Raw genomic sequence first — 21745 nt, forward strand, 5'->3', positions numbered from 1 at the left:
ACTAACTTGCTTAAAGTATCATAAAAAAGAGAGAGACAGAGTGGAAATTCCATCCTGCTTTAATCATTGTCCACTGCAAGTTCCCTTAATGATTTCCAGCTGTCTCCATTTAAGTTGTTGCCTTGACAGAACTTTCATACAAACTTGGAACACTTTAAAGTAACTTCCCCCACCTCCCGCAAAAAAAAAAAAAAAAAAAAAAAACTTACTTTTCCCTCAACTGCATCCTAACCAAAAGCAGATTTCTTTTGGATTATGTAAGAATATGATGAGCTGGAAGGGAGCAGGGGAGGAGGACCCAGCAAGGAGTCAGCCTCTGCTTTTTTGCAGTCTCTGCAAGCCATTCCACACGAGGCACAAAGGAAAATGTGAAAACCCAGAGAGAAGCCCACACCCTGTGGAAAGTCAAAATATGCTTTTACTTCAACATACCACTGCATTCCAAAGTGAAGAAAAACTATGCAGAATTAAGGCACCATGAAACAACTACCTCCAAAGTCGTATCAGTTAAAATTTTATGTGTGTATGTGTGTGTGTGGTGAGTAAATGGAAATGTTAACAGACAAAATTGTACTGCCTAAGTAGCCTGTAATCCCAAATCATTCATTCTTTGCATGGGAGAGAGGACAATGGAAACATGGATGTCCAGCATAATGAAAGGTTGGATATTAACTACTGAATAAGGCGCATGAATGCTCAGTGGTGTGTGACTCTTAGCAGCCCTACGGGCTGCAGCTCGCCAGGCTTCTCTGTCTAGGGGATTCTCTAGGCGAGAATACTGGAGTGGATTGCCATGTACTCCTCCAGGTGATCTTCCCAACTCAGGGATCAAATCTGAGTCTCCTGTGTGACTCCTTTGCATTGCCAGGCAGGTTCTTTATCACTAAGCCACCTGGGAAGCCCATTGAATAATGTATTTTGTTACAGATCATGAGTTTGACGTTTCATGCCTCTTTAAGTTCATAGTTTTCTTTCCAAAATGGCTGCCTGCTCTTAAGGAGTAAAGAACAGTCGTTTCTTAGTAATCTTTGCCTCCCCCACAGCCCCGAGCACTAGCATCTCCATGAAAACAAGTTAAAGTAAACAAAGGAAAACTTTCAGAGACATGTTAGTTAAGCAATAGGATATGCAGATACAGAAAATACAGATGGCTTGAGAATAGATGAAATAATTATTTCATTCTCATGATTCCATGAACTTACAGTTTTTCATATATCATTGTTTTCCATATAGATATAGTCTTACATTTTTCTCTAAAACTATTCCAGACTACCGAAAATCTACTCTTCTTTTTTAAAAAAGAGTTCTATAAATTAACTGGTTAGTACTTTTTTTGGTCCACCATATCTGTCAGGAAGTACTCCATCTATCTACCTCAAATCCTTTGTTTTGTGTATTGAACCCTTTGACGGTAGAGGTTAATGTTGTTCCTAACAACATTAACAAATTCACAATAACATTCTACTTAAAACCCAAAACAGGTACAAAGGACACATAAGAAATAATTGCTAAGTCAGTCTGAGTCACTTCTCATCACCATCTTCATTCATTTTGACAAATATATTTGATTACTTAGGGTGAAGGAAATGGCAACCCACTCCAGTATTCTTGCCTGGAGAATCCCATGGACAGAGGAGCCTAGCGGGCTACAGTCCATGGGGTCACAAGAGTCAGACATGACTGAGCGACTAAACCACTTAGGGTGAAGCAGATGTTGAAAATCCCATAGATGTTCCTCATAAATCTCATTTCCATCATTTAGGAACATTTGGAGACTCTAGAATTTCTGTCTGTGAGGATGCTGGGGCTAATAATCTGGTCGGCTGGCAAAGATGTCCGTCAACTTTTGTCGTGGAGTTGCATGTGAATATTGAGCTCACTGTTTTACTTACATTGCATCTTTCTTTTAAAAATATGTTTATTTGTTTATTTATTTGGCTACACCAGGTCTTTGTTCCAAATTCTAGGATGTTTAGTTGCATCATGCAAACTCTTAGTTGTGGGATGTGGGATCTAGTTCCCTGACCAGGGAGCCAATCTGGGCCCCCTGCATTGAGGGGGAGTCTTAGCCACTAAGAGTCTAAACCACCAGAGAAGTCCTGCATTGCATCTTATTTGGAGGGCTTGACGAGTTAAATTCCCCTACCCTCCTCAAGCCACTTTGTACTGTCCCTGTTGAAGATCTCACCTTAATAAATTTTTGAACTCTTATTCTGAATCTTTCCAAGCTTTCCATATTATTCTCAAATTCTAGTGTCAAAAACTGTACAGAAGACTCTAATGTGGGTAAGCACATTAGATGAAGACAAACAAATTCATCACTTTATAATTGCTGGGTTTTGCTTATTTGTAAGACTCAGTAATTATACTTTTCAAACAAATTCACTCTTCTTTTGATTTCTCATGACTAGATAATTTAGCTGCCTATCACTGCAAACAATCATTTATTTTCAAAAAAGTGTTCTGCAAATGAAAGCTGTCAATAATATAGAATGTGAGTATACTATATCTGTACCGATTCTTTCTTTCACTTGCTCTTCTTATACATACCTACCCCTTCTGTTTCTTCTCTTATTTTTATTTCTGTTAAATGTATTAATAAAATACTATTAATAAATATTCCTGTGCCACTTTTTTTCTTTCATGATCTATGTGTTTTGCTTTCTTTACCAGATGTAAGTTTCTTAATTATAAAGACATTGCTTAGTTCATCTTTTCATCTCACTGGCCAGCATCTGACACACAGAAAATATTAAGACTAGTTTGTTGAGTGAATGAACAAATAAGCCCAAACCTGAACCCTAGAAGAAAGATATAAAATAAATGTTTAAAACTTTGATAAATAGATTCTAAAGCTGTTTCAGATAAGCTATTAGCAAGTCCTCAAGTCTAACACTTCTAGGAGGCCCACTAGGGAGGGTCAACATAACCCTATCAGGGCATAAACACAGCTGTTGTTCTCTACAGGACATGATTAGTTTTGATTTATTGCACATATCCACCTGCAAGGCTTCTCCAGCACACAGAGTCATAATCTCCAAAGTCACCTGGTGACAAGTGAGTCCCTCAGCTCCATCGCTCACCTGGATCAGCAGCTCTCATTTATCTATCAGGCGGCTCAGAACCGCTTACAGCCTCAAGGCCCAAAAACTCAGGCTTTGTCAAATCAAATGGTTAATAATTTACAATTTAAGTATCTTTTACAGAATAGTGAGTTATTTCTCTTCTTCTTCATCTGTTTTTCTCACAAAATAAAACCCTGGAATTACAGACTACAGATAGATTTATAGTTAGTGCTTTTCTTTTTTGAGAAGAGAGGTGCATTATCCTGTCACTGGTCACAAGGAATATGAGGCCAACAATTGAAAGGGTCCAAGTAAACACATCAACACTTCCCCTAGAAGGGCTCAAAGTACATGGATGGGTTGCAAAAGGTAAGCCACAGAAAATGCCAGAAGGAAAGAAGGACATCAGGTAAAACTCGGTTTTGAAACTGAGATAGAAATGTAAAGCAGGAATGAAAGACAGAATGTCCACAAGGGAAGCTATGCTCCCTTAAGGAGTTAAATGCTGAATCCTGAGATGTTAAATTCTAGTCAGGTTTTAAGTCAGATCAAGTTACTTCATATATCTGTAACTTGCCTCTTCTGTGAAGTTTGTTCTTAAATTAATGCATGGACAATAAATACTTGAACATGAGCAAAGGATACCACAGCTGAAGTGCAGCCCAATCAGTGTGATTCCCCAGTGGAAAAAGGAAATTATCCTTGTAGTTATGCTACATTATAAACATCACATAACACAGGATCCCTGAATAAAGTATGCCTTGAAATTAATACTCTCATCCATATAGAAAGATTGGCCCCTTTCATCTTAGCAGAAAAAAAGAAGGGAGCATTTCAAAAATTTATTTGCCCCCTGATAGAATGCTGAATTAGGAATTAAAATTCATGTTTGAATCCTGGTTCAATCTCTTAGCACTGTGTGAATTTTTTAGTGATTACTTAAAATCTCTTGAATTTTTTTAAATGATAAAACGGAGAGGTTAAAGACACTTGCCCTAATAAACACCCATATGGTTGAGATAATCAAATGAGATGTTATATTTAAATGTGCTTTGTGAACTCTAAACTGTCAGGTGAATATGACACTAATTGAACACGTTTGATAACATAAATGGCTTTCACAGAAATTTTTCTACCATTGTATGAGACAAAGAGCTGTGGTCAATCTTTCCTATAACAAAAGAGCATATAAATAAATGCTCTAATAAGACATAAACAGCTTTTCCCTGTCTAAAAATCATCTGTCCCTACTGAAAAACGGCTACTAAAATGACAGAGGTAAGCAAATTCTTCCAGGTAGTTCCTTTCTTTTGTTCATTGAGCTTTAGAGAAATATTTTTTTTAAGTTTTAGTCTATTCCTCCTAACAAGTTTCTGAGGTACATATGACGGATAATTCTCCAGATGCTCGCTCTTTTCAGAAAGAATTTACTTAGAGAAAATTAGAATTTAATTTATACTGGGTGATCAATATAGACCTTTATGCATGCAATACATCTAATACATTGGAACCAGATTAATTTCTCCAGTCAGTGATTAATTGCCTGCTCTGTCGCAGGTGCTAAGAAGATGCCTTGAATACAGTGGCAAGCGCAATGGACAGGGTCTGTGCCCTTCTAAATGTCAAATCCATAGTTTCGTCTCAGAGCTCATCTTTCTCCACTTCCGTGACATTTGATTTTGTTGCCAAATCACCTTCTTGAAACTTTCTTCTTTCTCAGCTTTGAAGACATTGTTCTTGCTTAATATGGCATATGCCACTGACCAGGTGCCCCAACCTGAATGTCCAGCCTCTTCTCTTTCATCACCCTCCATCTGGAGGTGGAGATGTGATGTAGTTCTGATGAAGTAGATGTAAGATGAAGTCTACACTGATGATCCTGCAATACCTAGGAAGCACTGCTTCCTCTTGCTGATTTCTTCTGCAAAAATGTAGATGGCTAGCCAGAGCCATAGTTGCCAACCTGCAATCATGGGGGAAAAATCATGGCAGGGATGGTCTAGGAGATAATTTATACCAGAGCTAAACTCACCACCAGTCACAGCTTAATGTCTTCTCAAAGGGACCTCCCCAAACCTCCCATCTAAATTAGCATCTCCTACTAAATATTTTCATAGCACTTGGTTATCTTCCTTCATATAACCTTTATATTTTTTGTTCTGTATTTCACTGTGTTAGTATTTATTTTACATCTTACTCTTCCACGAGAAAGCAAAGGGATTGAATCTTTTTATTGCCATTCCACATTCAATGCTTCACTGATTATCTAGCACATATTCTGTGCTTAGCAAATACATACTGAAATTTTATGACTTCTCTAAACTTATATGTTTCAAATTATCTTCTGGGTATCTCTACTTGAATGTTTTGCAGAGCCTTCAAAACAAAGACCCAAAGTAGATTTTTATTTTTACTGAATTCCTATTTCCAGTCAATGGCACCACCAGAAACCAAAGCCAGAAACCTCTAAATCCTCCTTATCTTTGACTCCTCCACTCCCCTCTCACAACCAGCTGGTATCTAAACCCTCTTGATTCTATTAATTTAATATTTCTTCACCCTCCTCTTCATCCCCTTGGTACTGTTCATCCTTCCTTACTTCAAGCCCTCCTTGTACCTGAATTACTACAGTATCACTACAGTGTTATTATCGCAGTAGTCTGCTCATCAATCTTCCTGTGTATTTGAATTTCATCCTTATTAATAATCTTCAACTAACTATTCTGCCCATTTTACAGATCAGAAAAACTAAGCCTCCAAGGTTTTAAGAAACTTACCTCTGGTCACTCAACTAGTAAGTAGTAGAGCTGGAATTTACAATGGAATATATCCCTAAATCAGGAGACTTGGGAGAGATGTTCTAGACCTCGGCATGACCAAAAGCCCCAATCCAGGCATCCTGGATTATACGACTATGTTCATACATGGATCACCCCTGGAAGTCTGTGCATTTCTTGAGAACAGAGAAAAGATCTTCACGTTGTTCCTCTTCTTCACCCATCACTGCTCCTCTCCCAGAACACTGCATAGTGTGTGTCCATTGCAGAATATCAAAAGATGCTTGAGACAGAAAGGAAAAGAAAAGAAAAATAAGGAAGTATTCATCCAAGGGAGAGAAAGGGAGAAGGGTTCAAAGCAATAAGATGAAAGAGAGAGAAAGGAACAGAAAACATAACTCAATTTAGATTCTTGTTCAGAAGTTACGCTTTTGCAAAAAAACATCAGCTTGAATTCTGGCTGATGTTTTACTTAGTTCAGCACAGGGAAAATTCCAACTTGGCCTCTTCCCTCGGGAACATCTATGAAGAGTTAAGAGTTATACGGTGATGCGAAGTAAAGAAAGTCAATTCACATATACCCTTCCTCAAAGTAAAAGTTAGCAGCTAAGTGCCAACAAGTGAATCACCTCTCTTCTAAAAGCTCTCCCCTCTCCCCTTCAAAACAATTACAGTCTAAAAAGCTGATTGATTGTCACATTTTTATGTTTTTTTTTAACCATTTTGTGCTTTAAAAGTAATTTGGGACTGTATTTAGGGCTGCAATTTCTCCTCTATAGCAACTTAAAAGCCTTAAACCTTTCAGTCTGATAATTAACCCACCATACTATTTCACCCAACTAATCTCCTGGAAATCTGAGGCGTATCTCGCTCCCCAAATCTTTCATAGGCTGGTTTTTTGCCTCAGCACCGCAAACTGCCTCCCTATCAAGTTTCTCATGGGCGGCAGCTGAAATGAAATATGCAAACCATGTAATTGGAAAAAGATTCTGTCTCATTTGCCTCAGCTGTTCTTCCTTGTTGGAAATGCAAACGAAAAGAAGGCAGTAAGAAAACCTTCCTGCTGACAATTTAGAAGAAAAAGCCATCATCTCACAGCCACATCAGCAGGGGCAAGCCTGAGTTCTCTGCAGGCATCTAACAAGGCCCTTTGACCTCTAGACACTCATCAAGGCCCCTTGACACTAAATGAGAAGACTTTCGATAAAGCAATATGGCACACAATTACAGAACACATCTTCAGTGCCCCCTACTCATTGGCTCTGTTCCATTTCCAAAATGCTCTTGTTCTGCTTTTCCAAAAAAAAGTTTACCTCTAGCCAAAGTGCCACATGTGCAGAGAAATAATATATTCTGTCTTTATTTTTTTATGTGTTTCCATAATCCTGGTAGTAAAACATAGTAAAATGAGAATCTTCCTCATTAGGCTGGGGTTTATACGGGAGATGATTTAAAATTTTATAAATTTTCTATCACTTTTATTTTCCGTTCTCTATCATTTAGAATTTAATTGTTCAATTCATGAAATAGTTATAGCTAGCACTTATTATACTTGCCACGTGTCAGGCTCTGTTCTAAGTGCCTCATGTATATTAATTGTGTCCTCAAAAGATCTTATGAGGTAAATGTTATTACTATCACTCCTATCTTTACAGATAACTGAAGCACAGCCATGTTAAAACCCCTGCTCACATCACCAGCTAGGAAGTGGTGCCCACACCATAGTGCCTCTTCCTTAGACAAGCTATCATTTATGTGTCCACTATTTCTTTTTTTCCCTCTTTCTATGTTCCCTTTGGGGCCATTTTATTCATGTATTCTTTTAGCAAATGCTTACCCTTAAGAAAATGTCATCAGTATATGGAGGAGATACGAGACACATCTCAAAGTCACGAGAGAGGGAAATAAAGTGGGCTCGAAGAATCCTTCAGAACGTGTGGCAGAAGCAGTCAGTGATCTCTCAGTATCCATGGATTCCTTATATTTCCAGCTTTCCTTGAAGTTGGAGGGAGCCACGTGACTAGTTCTGGCCAATGAGCAGAGGCAAAGCCAAGTGAGAAAGTATACAGGAGGACAGAGCATTCGACTATGTCAAATGCCACTGACGGGGCCGGTATGGTGGGAACTGAGAACTGATTGTGAAATTTAGCTATGTGGAGGCTATTACTGAACATAATAACAATAGTTTCCCTATAGACATTCACTAGCAGCATTATTGAGCCGGTAATATTCAGAAACTACGTCACCACTGGGGACAGAAAATGGGTATATAGAAGTTAATCAATGACTGGCATTAAGTTGCAGAACCTAGATCCTTCTCCTCAAAACCTATGCAGTTCTCTTACCTAACCCACTCAGAATTCTGTGTTTCTTTCCTTATTCCGTTACACATCCACATATTCACACACATATATTGTGTGTCATAAACTGAATTATTGGTCCAAAGTCTTTTACTCTCCTATAGTAGTGTTATACACCTGTAGTTTTGCCATGGTCTTATGGTAAATAGCGTGTATTTCTAAGCCCCTTAACTTTGGACTTGTTCATATGATTATCTTTGGCCAATGTGAAAGTGAAGTGCAAGTCACTCAGTTGTGTCTGACTCTTTGTGACCCCATGGACTATACAGTCCATGAAATTCTCCAGGCCAGAATACTGTAGTGGGTAGCCTTTCCCTTCTCCAGAGGATCTTCCCTACCCAGGGATCAAAACCAGGTCTCCCACATTACAGGCAGATTCTTTACCAGCTAAGCCACAAGGGGTGCCCAAGAACACTGAAGTGGGTAGCCTACCTCTTCTCCAGCAGATCTTCCGGACCCAGGAATCAAACTGGGGTCACCTGCATTGGAGGTGAATTCTTTACCAACTGAGCTATGAGGGCAGTTGACCAATGGGACCTTAGCAAAGACAACCTCAGCATTAAAATTGAAACTCACACACCAAAAAAAAAAAATGAGCAAATTAAACCAAACAAAAATACATAGATACAAAGAAAAGATTAATGGTTCCCGGAGGGGAAGGGGAATGAGGGGAGAGCAACATGGGTACAGGGGGTTAATTATATGGTGATGGATGAAAACTAAACTTTTGGTGATATGGTGTCATACAGAAGTTGAAATATAATGTTGTACACATGAAATATATGGGTTTCTCACGTGATGTTAGTGGTAAAAATTCTGCCTGCCAGTGCAGGAGATGCAAAAGACATGAGTTCAGTCCCTGGATCAGGAAGACCCCCTGGAGTAGGAAAAACAACCCACTCCAGTATTCTTGCCTGGAAAAATTTCATTGACAGAGGAGCCTGGTGGGCTGTAGTCCATGGGGCTGCAAAGAGCTGGACACAACTGGGCAATATAGCACATACACACATGAAACATATAATGTTATAAACAATGATACCTCAATTTTTAAACTAAATAAGTAGAATTCTAAGACAGAAAAAGAAATTGAAACTTACCTGAGCAATTGGACTTGCCCTCTTGCAGGTCTACACAGCCCTGAGAAAGTCCACACATTCGGGAGTCTGCCAGCCCCACACAGGAACCCAAAGCAAACCTCCAACCTGGAATCTAGTCCAACCAACATCAGTCAAACTCTAGTTGACATGCAAATGCATTAGAGAGAAATAAATGAATTTTTTGCAAGAAGCTGGTGAATTCTGTGTTTGGTAGATAGCATTATTGGGAATATAACTGACTGAGACAAAATTAAAGTTATAAATCTCTCAAATGTCCTGAAAAAAAAATAAGGCACAAAGTTTTGCCTGGACTCTTCTCTAATTATAAACCTCAGATTAATCCCAAAATGCATAAAGCCACTCAGCACAATAGTCACACCACACAGTAAAATTTGTTCATTCTTCTCTTAAAAAAAATCAAAGACTTTAAGAACTGGAAGGGGCCATCCACCACTTCTCTTTACATCTGCGAGTACCCAGGAAGTGAAATGACATGTCAGATATCACACTACTAGTCAGACAGAAGAGCTGTTAGAACCCAGATTCTTCTTTTTTTTTTTTTTTAGAACCCAGATTCTTAATGGTTATTTCAGTACTATTTCCACTGTGTCATACCACCTGTCTGAATTCTAAACTGAGAACTCGCAGGTTCAAGCTATATTCAGAAACAAGAAATCTAGGACTCAATACTATAAACGTTCATTCTCTTGTCACCCACAATATCCTCCTTCCTTTTTTATAAACTCCTTTCTGTCAGTGTCTGAACCACTCCAACACACACGCACACACACAGAGAATTGAATTCAGTCTTTAGACTTCGTTTTGAATACGATTCTACATCCTCCGGAAGTCTCTGTTCCATCAACAATTAACATACATGTTTCAAATTTTTCACTGGATGATGTTTTTTAAAAAAGTAGTGTGCCCAGTAGAACCATAAAAGTATTCACCTAAAGGCTTCATTTTTCAGGCAAGAAAATTGAGCCCTAAGAAAAGTAAGATGATTTACCCAAAGTCATATGACTGGATGGCTGGACTCTTCTCTAATTATAAACCTCAGATTGATCCCAAAATGCATAAAGCTGCTCAGTGTAATAGCCACATCACACATTAAAACTGATTCTCCTCTTAAAAGACTACTGAGTATCAATTTTGACTCTCTCCCTAGCATCTACTTCCCAGCCCCTGCCATTTATTGTCCTTGTGGTTAGTTGCTTAGTCATGTCCGACTCTTTGCGACCCCAAACACTGTAGCCCACCAGGCTCCTCTGTCCATGGGATTCTCCAGGCAGGAATACTGGAGTGGGTTGCCATTTCCCACTCCAGGGGATCTTCCCAACCCAGGGCTTGAAACTGCATCTCCTGAGTATCCTGCATTGGCAGGCAGATTCTTTACTACTGCACCACTTGGGAAGCCCACCACTTATAACAAGGTACATATATTTGTGCCTTTATGGCTAGTAACTTCATTACTTCAGGAGAAACTAACTTTGGGTTACTTTTTCAATATGGTAGTTCATTTTTTTTTAGAATGGAAATAGAGGTTTTTGTTTTAGAGTGTAATCCAAGTATTTTTGAGGGCTTTCAAAAGTCACTATGGCTTCTACTCTTTCTAAAAGACCATTTCTCTCTCAAGAAGATAGTGACTTGCCTTTGCATTGCTGTGCTCTGAAATGAAAGGGTAATTTGTGTATTTAAAAGGCACTTTTCATCTTCTCATCTGCAGAGTTCAATGCTTGCAAAAACAACTCATTATTTCTCCACCGTTTGTTTCCCTAGGAAAAAGGAGAAATTCAAGTACTCAGAAACTAAGTCTTTTGCCCCAAGTTGGACAAGAAGATACTGGTTTAGCATATTGCCTCCAAAAAGCCCTGGTATGAACTTTTGTATATTAGTATTACTAACTCCCACAAAACCAGCACCCATTGAAGTTATACTGTGTTCTAGACACCATGATATAACTTTTATATGCATGAACTTATTTACTCTATAATTATTGTAATCTTAGCATGTAATACTATTATCCTCATTTTACAGCTGAGGATGATGAATCTTAGAGGCGTTAAATAACTTCTCCAAAGTGACACAGAATATGTCCAATTTCTGGCGAGGGCTTCCCAGGCGGCGCTAGTGGTAAAGAATCCACCTGCCAGAGCAGGAGACAGAGCTCGATCCCTGGGTTAGAAAGATCCCCTAGGGGAGTAAATGGCAATCCACTCCACTATTCTTGCCTGGAGAATCCCATGGACAAAGGAGCCTGGCAGGCTACAGTCCATGGGATTAAGAAAAGAGTCAAACATGGCTCAGCAACTAAATGACAACAACAACAATTTCTGGCAGAGATGCCGTGTGTTTCATACAAACTATTACCAGCTCATCACAGGGAAAGGATCTTGATTCTAGCACCGAAAGAGTGAACAGAATGGTTTCTGGGGTTTTATGGTGAACTGCTGTAAATACGTATAGCGACTTGCCCAAGGCACTGTAAATCTATGGGGAAAAAAAAGGATTTGAGCTATTTCATTAAGATAAATTAAAAAATATACACTACCATATGTAAAATAGATAGCAAGAGGGAATTTGCTATATGATGCAGGGAGCTTCAACCGGTGCTCTGCATCAAACCAGAGGGGTGGAATGGGGTGGGAGGTGGGAAGGAGGTTCAAGAGGGAGGGGACTTTATGTATATCTATGGCTGATTCATGCTGATGTATGGCAGAAACCAACACAATACTGTGAAGCAATTATCTTTCATTTAAAAATAAACAAATTTAAAAAATAAAAACAAAACAACCACAACAATGAAGGGCATGGCAACCCACTCCAGTATTCTTGCCTGGAGAGCCCCATGGACAGAGAAGCCTGGTGGGCTACAGCCCATAGGGTTGCAAAGAGTCAGACATGACTGAAGCGACTTAGCACAGCACATTAGAAGTTAGGACATGGTTTGCTTTGAACGGGAAGAATCCTCCTGACTTGGAGAGGGGCCCACAGTTTTGTGGGAGTCACTAGTAGTAACCTCTTGTCCACAGGGTCTTTGGCAGCACAGGCAATGTTCTATACTGTGCTGTGGGCGGTCGTTATGTAGGTGTGTTTCCTTTGTGAAAGTGCTTTGGGAAGGACACTTAGGATTTATGCCATTTTCTGTGTGTATGTTACATGTTATTAAAGTTCACATTAAAATTAACCTTTGAAAATGTCTAAAAAGCATATTCAGCATAGAACCACTGTCTCCCTCTGAGGAAATGTTACCTTTACCAGCAGTGTAACAGGGGAGGCGGTATATCAGAGGTTACGTCTGTGCGGGTTGACGATGACAGGTCGTGTTCAGTTCTAACCCAATTAAGGATTTCTAAGCTTCAATGTTCTTGCCTATGAAAATGAAGGGACTGAGCTCAGTGAGGTCTGTTATAGTCTCAGCTGCAGTCTTTGTTCCTTCATCTTCCAGTGAAGGTTTCTGTTTACCTTGTTTGTTAGTCTAAAAAAACAGACACTGAGATGGAATTAAATGTGCGACAGATTTATTGGGGAAAACATCAGAGGAGGCTGAGAAAGATGTCAGCTGCAATGTGAGTCTGAACTTTATGAAGATGAGAAGGCGGGGGTCACCGCAACGGATAATGCTTGAAAAGAACCAGGTTTGAGGAGAGGGAGAAATAATGAATTCTGTTTTGGCATATTGAGCTCGAGGTGCTTTTTTAGACATCAATCCTAATAAGGAAATGGCAGCCCACTCCAGCATTCTTATCTGGAGAATCCCGTGGACAGAGGAGTCTGGCAGGCTATAGTCAAAGGGGTCACAGAGAGTCAGACACGAGTGAGCACACATATACCTAAGATGTCAAAGGGAAATATGGGTCTGGAGTGGGCTGCAGTTGCACAGTTGTGAGTTGTCTGCATATAGGTGGTAACAGAAGCTGGAGGCATAATGAGACAGCCTAGGGACAGAGTGCCAATATAAAAAAGAAAAGGACCTCAAGCATTGAAAAATTCAAAATTTAAAGTCAAGAGAGAGAAGGATGAGACTGCAAATGCAAGGAGTCTACAAAGAGACAGGGAGAAAGCAGAAAAGGATTGAGTCCAGTCAAAGAAAGTAGGAAACAATCAACAGTGACAAGCACACTAGGGAGGTCAAGTAAGAAGCAGTCTGAAAATGTCCATTGAATTTAGAGACCTGGGAGCCATTGCTGGTCATAGTTCAGTGTTGGGAACAGGCCATTCTCCCTACTGAGTGGTGGCGGGTGCGGGGAGGTGGACAGAAGTGGAGACAGTGTACCCATCTAAGGGGCAAGTGAGCAGACTGGCTTTCTAAAGGACGCAGGCAGCTCCTCTATTAGGAAGAAAGGAGAATAGATTAGATACAGATATAGTCAGAGATACGTTTGGAAAAGGGAATGTGAGAAATCACAGTCTTATAGAACAGTTTCCATTTTCTCTGTTGAAAATATCATCTTCTGAGAGCAATAGAAAGGATAGAAATGTTGGAGGAACAGAGAATATGAAAGTCTTTTCAGAAGCTGGAGGTGGGAATTGGCCAAAACAGGTGGCAAGTTAAATGTCCATTTGCAGTTGTTGAGGTTACATTGATAGCAGGTGCAGAGAGCCCTGCTGCACGACCTTCTCCAGCCAGGGTGGGCTGTTAGCTGCACACACACAACAAAGGCAGATCTTTGGGCTAATTTGGGGCTGAGTTCATGCCTTATGGGTGCAGTGAAAAGCCAAAGGTGCATGCATTTAGTGGTACTGGGCATCAAGTTCCTGAAATCGTAACACATGGAATCGTGGTTGAGAAGGGAAGGGACAACAGAAGAGGAATGATGGATTGAGAGAAGGCAAGAGGTCACTAGAGCTCCCTGCACAGCCTTACCCTCTAGCCTTAAACAACTCTTCTAAGGCCTGTCAGTTTGGTCCCAGGAAAAATCATAGTATAAATCTTATGTTTGAGAAATCAACTACATTTATGGCAGAAAACACAATTGAAAAATTCCTTGCCTTCATGATGTTTGTACTCTAAGAGAGTCAGGATAACAATATTTACTCTGGAGCAATACTGTCTAACAGAAATCAAGGAGACCATGGATGTAACTTTAAATTTTCTAGTAGTCATATTAAACAAAGTAAAGAAAAGAGGTAGACTTGCCACATAAAAAACAGGAATATGCTTATACTAGAAAAAAAATCATTTCTTGCTTATCTGAAATTCAAATTTAACAGAGCACGTTGTTCTTTTATTTGGTAAATCTGTCCATCTAAGCAGGTGAAATAAATCTTAAGATTCTGTATCTTTTTTCATTTGCATATGTAATTAGTGTTTTAAAAACTGAGCTATTTTACATTTTAAAAAGTTTAAAGTAAAGAAAAGTGAAAATTCAGTTTCTTATTCACACTTGCCACACTTCAAGTGTTTGACAGCCCCACATGTGACTAGCTGTTACTCTAACAGACAGCAGAGTTCTAGACTATAAACTCCTGGTGTCATGGATGATGCCCACCTTTGTAACCTCTCCCACTGACTAACATATTAGCAACAGAAGGAAATATGCTTTGGGGAGTATGATTGTTTCATTATGTTGTGTTAGCTTTTGCTTTACAATGAAGTGAATCAGCTATATGCATGTGTATATATATATATATATATATATATATATATATATACACATACATACATATATATACCCCCACCTTGAGCCTCCCTCCTGCCCACCGCCATCCCACTTTTAGGTCATCACAGAGCACCAAGCTGAGTTTCCTGTTCTTTATAGCAGATTCCAACTAGCTATCTATTTTACACATGGTATTAGATATATGTCAACACCAATCGTCCCACCCTCCCCTTCCCCCACTGTGTCCACATGTCTGTTCTCTATGTCTGTATCTCTTTTCCTGCCCTGGAAATTAGGTTCATCTGTACCATTTTTCTAGATTCCACATATATGTGTTAATATATGACATTTATTTTTCTCCTTCTGATTTACTTCACTCTGTATGACAGACTCTAGGTCCATCCATATCTCTATAAATGACCCAATACAAAAGATCATTAGGAGGGGAAACTTTTGAATAGAAAAGAAGCACAACAGTGGGCAGAGAAGAGAAGTAGCATTTGTGTTGAACAAAAGAACCTTCTGGAAACCCAAGAAATTATACCCTTCAGACAGAAACATACATGAAAAAGATGATCCTTAGAGAAACAGTTTCATAACCAACTGGAATCTAATTTTAAAAGAAAAACATATACTGTATACTTCAACAATATATACAGGGAAAACAAAAAGGTGTCTTTTAAGAAAGCTTCTATCCCATTCATTCACCAGACATTTCTTTCTCTGAATTTTGCACAGAGTTTAATTCCTAACATGAATACATGTTCCACAGAAACAGCATAAGAAACTCCATCTCTGTAAATACTGCAAGGACAAACTCTCCCTAAGAATTCCACAGTTGTGAAGTTGGGTATCTCTGATGAGCGTGGCTATTTTCTCTAAATCCTCTCAGGGTGTTTTCTGTTTTCCAAAATGAAAACAACCTGGAAATTATTTACTTCACGGAAGAAACCCAGAAGAGTAATGGCAGACTGGAAGCTCACGAAAGAGAAGGCTGAAGCTGTCCTTTTCCTCAGGGAAAAATAATCTGAGTCTGATGCAATGTGGTCATTTTTTCCTTGCCATTCTTTTTATCTGCCAAAGCTGTGCTCTCTTAGAGCATTCATCAGTTCTTTCTCAGTTAGCAGAGAGAATTCTGTATGAATTCTAACCCTGCAATATGATCCATCTTGGAGAAAGGAAATACAATGAAAGAAGATGGGGAGATAATTCTCGTATTGATATTCACATTTCCCAAAACATATAAAACTATCATTTGAAATTAACTGCTCACAGACCAGGCTCCCACTGAGGAAATGTTTATTCAAAGAGAAGATTGACCTAGAGCCGTTTTGAATCAGAGTCACTGTTTTAATTACTCTTTTCTCCTCACTCATCAAATGAGCCCCCTTTATGGCTTGGTTCTGAAGTTTAGAATTCATTCTATCATTAATTTTAATTAGATAACAAGTAAATTTTATAAACTTCTGAACTGACAAAACAATCATTGCTTTTCAGTCTATAAATGGATTTTTTTCAGTGACGATTATAGGGCCAATTTTTGAAGTCAGACTCTACCTAGAGTGCTAAGGTTAAAGTCCTGGTTTGTGGGAGAGGATGGCATATAAATTTTAATGATATACCAGTGGTTGGGTAATGTTTGAACACTGAAAAAATGACACCCAAGTATACTACCCACTGGCAGTTTTTTGAGGCATGAACTCAGGAGCAACAGCCTGAAAAGAAAGATCGCCCTTTAGTGAAGAATCATTTCCACTACTCAGCATTTACTAAGAACTGACAAATTATGAGTCCATCAGTACATTTAACATTCAAGAACAACTCTTTTCATCTTGTTCTTCACTTAATCTCCCAAATCATTATAGCAACCCTACAGAAAGAGAACACAGCCTAGGATGGAATTAGGGTCCTGGTGAAAATAATTCAACTCTCTTTCACCCTAAAAAAAAATGTCTTACCAGCTCTGTTGTATACACATGAAATTGTTGGCAGACAATTCTTTGTGGGTCTCACATTTCTGTACATTTTGCAAGAGGAGCACTGATTTCTCTTTTACTGCAGACTACATTTTCGAGGATGTTTGTACCATGAACAAACTTGGGAGAAAAAAATACTTTGGAGATACTTGCATGTTTACCATCTAGTAAAACAAAGATAGAACACATACAGGAAAGCTTACCGCCCACTGTAAAAGATTCGGGTTCCCTAAATTCAGGGTTCCTCGCCTACAATGCAACCTACTGCATGTGCAGATGTCATCTGGTTTTGTTAAATCACCCTGAGGGGCTCAGAGAATTGGGGAAAAAGGCATTATTCCGACCACTGTCATTACTAAGAGTAATAAAGAATCTTCTGTCTCTCATTCAGCCGTCGTTTGTCTTCTACCAGTATTCCTGAAACTATGGCAGTCTTACTTGTTAGTTTACAAGCAGAGAAGTTCAAAGCCTTAACAGTTCTTAACAGGAATTAGTCAGGAAAAGATGTACAGAAAGACAGGCTTTACTACTCAAATATTTCTGATACATTCCTTCAAGCTGGGGCCAGAGAGGGCCAACAAGTAAGGATTTCTGGAGTTAGAGATCACTGTTATCAACAGTGATGGACAAACCCTTCATCACTGTACAGCTGGGGCTCAATATGTGAGATGTATTTTTGCACAACAGAGGACGTGAACCCTTATGGTGTGGTTCATCTGATAGGATACTGAATTCCCTGAGCATGCAGTATAATATAAAACAGAGATAACTTGCTGAGAGTAAGAGAAGAGAGGTTAAACTCCAGCCAGCAGGAGAGAAACTGAGGATTCACTGCAATGTGTGAGGGTATTGCTTCAAAAATGCAAAAGTATTGTCAGAGGATAGGGATTCAAGCTGAGGGACCTAAGTGTGACCAGTTGAAGAGGGTGGTTCCTCTAGTACATTACTGTTTTTTAGTTTTCCAATACTTTCCCTTAAAAAAAAAAAAACACTCTTTTCATCTTTTCAAGTGTGCTGATTTGAGAATCTAGAATTCAATAGTGTGCCACAAAGACAGAAAATGATGGGAACCACAGATCTAGAATGCCCAAAGCCATGGGGTGGGTTGGCATTGCCAAGCCCGGTATCCCCAAAGAAACCCACCCCCCACTTCACTTGCACCTCCATGAGGTTGATTCTCACAGGAATTTACAAGTCACACTGGGGTCTAAATACAGAGCTGAGCAAACAGCTGGTGTATTCAGGACCCTTTTCCTTGATGTCCTTTAAGAAGCTGTGAGAAAATGCCATCTCCTCAACCCTCTAAGTTCCCACCTAATTCCTAACACAAACACAGTGTAGGAGTTATATGAACAGACTTAGAGATGTAAGCCCCCAGACCTCATATATAAAGCTTTTCCAGTCATACCTAAGGGATAAGATAAGAGGGATTCGGTCCACCATCCATGCCAGAGGGAGGCCTCCAAGAGAAGGTCTCTGGGCCTCTGAAGGGAAATGCCAAGATAAGGGAGGGATTCCACATACCACAGACATAAGTTTCAGGAGGCAGGAAGGAGCGAACACAAGTCAGCTTAGCTGAGACCATGCTTGCCCTGCCCTGTGAAGACTGTGGCAGACACTGACGAGGCGGAGCTCCCTCCAAGCCAGTCAGAACACATTGCTGCCCCCAGACATTTTAGGGGTCCTCCCTAATGACAAACTTTAAAGGAAAGTAGCTGTGCCTATGAGATCCTGGAGTCTGAGCCACAGGAAGCAACCTCCTCTGACAGTATCCAAAGAACAAAGAGAAGTGATGTCTCTTAGGAAGAACTCCACTCTTCACCTTTGCTTAAAAGCCAGACAATAAATAAATGTAAATAAAAAGATAAATATTTTAGGTGAGTGTGCTCACTGACCACCTGCTAAGTTTACAAGTTGACGTCGCAGAGGAAAACCCTGTTGTCTTTCTACTGCAGAAGACTTAAACGATAAAGCCCTTTTCAGGCAAGACAAATCTGAGGTGGCTATTTGTTTTAATGAAGACTTTTGACCCTTGGGAAGTAGAAGAAGGAACATCCAGAAAGAGTGATAACAGATTTCCTGTCTTTCCGTCGTGATGGGAGATCTTTTTTTTTTTTTTGGAGAATTTTAATTCTTAACGAAGATCCACAACAGATGACAGAACTGATTAACGCCTACGAGTTCGATTCTTTTCCAGCAGTCTACTCAGGTTTTGAGTCCCCTATTAAAACTCAATGCTCAGGTCCACTAGTGAAAGAAGGAATGAAAATTCTGTCTCTTGCTTCGAAGTCAGAACGGCCTCCAGCTCCGCTGTGCCCACTTTAAGCAGATTGCTTGGTTTGGCCTCTTACACTGTTTTTTCTGGAAACCACTCATACTTCTTCTGGGTTGCACTCCTAAACCACTGGAAGTTGTCTGGTTAAGAAGGAACTAGAGTCCAAGTACTTTTTTTATGACTTTATTTTACCTGCTCCTTTTGAGTACCCTGCCCTTTAACACACAGAGAAAACAAGCTTATTAACAACTTTTTACAACAATGTCCTTACAGGAAGATTTTGTTGTCACCCACTTCTTTTTCCCAAGGTTTAAGGTAAGACCAGCAACCCTGTGGAATCTAGCTGGTGACTCCCATGGAAAAGTTTACCACAGAAACATTTGCAATCAGTTAAGACTTTGGTCCCATAATGCTTAGCAAAGGAAGCTGAAGACAATTTGGAATGGGAATCGAATTCTGTATGCCAAACCTTGGAGCTAAGCTCTGGAGAATCACCCACAGGTGATGTGTACTTTTTTTTCACGGTTTTTTGCCTGATGGATGCAGAGGACTGTGTCTTTAATATTTTTATTCTCCAGATTTGTGTCTGCATCTGTATAGGACATTATCTTCCACTTGGCAGGTCACCTAGACTTGCTCACATCTGTTTCTGCTTTCGTTTCTGTTACCCTATTCGTTTCTGGCCAGCAGTCAAAAAGAACTGCAAGTTTATAAGTGCCACGGAGGCATATGGTTAGAAGGAATGATTTCCCTTTCACCAAGCCTCTATTCCTGTTTTGACTTTTCCTCCATTTTTCACTTAATTCAGGATAATCTCAATTAAACAGAGGGTTTCATTAATTTTCTAGAAAATGGTGTTTTAAAGAGACATTTTTGGAGTGATCTAAATGCTTAGAAACTTTGTTTTCAGTATGGAACTACAGCCCTTGTTGAGAGGCAGCTTTTTATTGAAAGACCCTGGGCGTCACAGCCAGGCAGAGCTCATTGTGATTCTACTTTTTCCATTTACTAGCTGACTAGAATCCTAGGTTTTCCCATCTGTATTTATGGGATCTTTTAAAATACCTACATCTTCAGGCTGTTGTGAAGAATAACTATAAGTACATGCTAAATGTCTGGTAAAAGAAGTATTATTAATAAAGAATAGCTCTTAGTAATATTTTGTAGCAGAAAAATGCAACATTCTGATCACACTCAGCAATTAAAAAAAAACCCTGCTGGTTATCATTTCCATGAAATCTATTATGTAGGGGGTTTTCCATTACTCCCAACAGAAGGTCTTTGCTCATAATAAAGGAAGCAGAGTCACTGAGGCATAGAAATAGTATTTGCTGAATGTGAGAGAATGGGCCCAAGGACAATACCATTATGGTTTCAGAGAGAGAAACAAATTGCACTAAAAACATTAGCAGGTTGAACATGTCAGAGAGAAACTCAACTCCAATAAACAGGAAAATATGTCCTAGTACCAGGAATAAGGTGAAACAGTGATTATCTACTGAAAGTCCAGAGAGTACACCTAAATAAAAACAGACAAGATTAGCTAGAGGAAACCATTCTCCATCTTTCTCTATTCTCTTGGCTATTATCAGTTGTGACTCTTAACTGAGGGGGAGAGAAAGGTGCCAGCCAGGTAAGGCCATTGCCAATCAGAGTTAACCATTTGACATGACTAAGTGGATGTCAATTTCAGTTTGGCCTTAAGCAGGGAAATTAAGCACAAAACATATTGGCACTCATCTAGTGAATTCATAAACATAAAAGAGACAAATTTAGAATAAAGAATTTGGACAATATTTTGAAAGATGACATTTTAGGTGTTTATTTCACTTCCAGAGTTAAGCAAAGTTGAGTAAGATACATTGTACTATTCTGATAGAATTTACTTAATTGACTGTATTTAAACCTTGCTTCTTTTGTGTGGGTGATGGTGTTTGCTGGATCAGAGGAGATTTTTTATGATTCTTATCTTTAAAGCAGTGATTATATCCTATAGTTTCTAACAGTTTCTCAGGCACCCACAAAGATAACTATGTTCGCTTATTTATATTCTCTACAAATATATTGTATGTCTTCTCTCTCTCTTAGGTGAGGTTGACTTTCATAAAAAAAGACAGAGATTCAGGTAAACAATGGAGTTTTTCTTTAATCAGTTTTCTTGTCTCCTATTGGGTATCGCTTACTTCCCTCTGGGTCATTCAATGAAATTAGACTTCACTAGGCCATACTAAATAAAGGAAAAGAGGAGGGTGAATTAATGAAGTTTGGATAATATAATTCTTTTAATGAAATTCAGTTTTATTACTTTAAAGAATCTATGGTAATTAAAACTAGACTGAGAACTTGTTTCATTGAGATTCAAATTTAATAAATAACAAAGCAAGATTTGCAATTAGATTATCATATCCAGGCACCAGTCTAAGTATTGCCAATGCCTGTTTATGAGTATATTATTTTAATCATTTATTCATTCTTTCTTTCCACACAAACTTATTGAGCACATATTACTTGCCAAGAACTATGGTAGATGCTAAGGACAGAATGGTTAACAAGATAGAATTACTTCTTCACCTGCTTGTACACTTGAAAACA

General features: G+C 39.1%; 1 long non-coding RNA gene across 1 annotated transcript in view; it reads right to left on the minus strand.

Annotated features, from left to right (window-relative positions):
- Positions 1-4503: 4503 nt before the first annotated feature.
- LOC145522662 (uncharacterized) overlaps positions 4504-21745 on the minus strand; it is a 60844-nt gene continuing 43602 nt past the window's right edge. Inside the window, exons 3-7 of the long non-coding RNA XR_014066086.1 lie at positions 10951-11074; positions 9300-9411; positions 7680-7868; positions 5843-6125; positions 4504-5028 (exon numbers count right to left, since the gene is read on the minus strand). This is a non-coding gene — a long non-coding RNA (uncharacterized LOC145522662). The remainder of the gene's footprint in view (positions 5029-5842; positions 6126-7679; positions 7869-9299; positions 9412-10950; positions 11075-21745) is intronic.

This window comes from Giraffa tippelskirchi, chromosome 10, assembly GCF_054371585.1.
Source record: "Giraffa tippelskirchi isolate mGirTip1 chromosome 10, T2T-mGirTip1v1.2.pri, whole genome shotgun sequence".
Taxonomy (NCBI): Eukaryota; Metazoa; Chordata; class Mammalia; order Artiodactyla; family Giraffidae; genus Giraffa; species Giraffa tippelskirchi.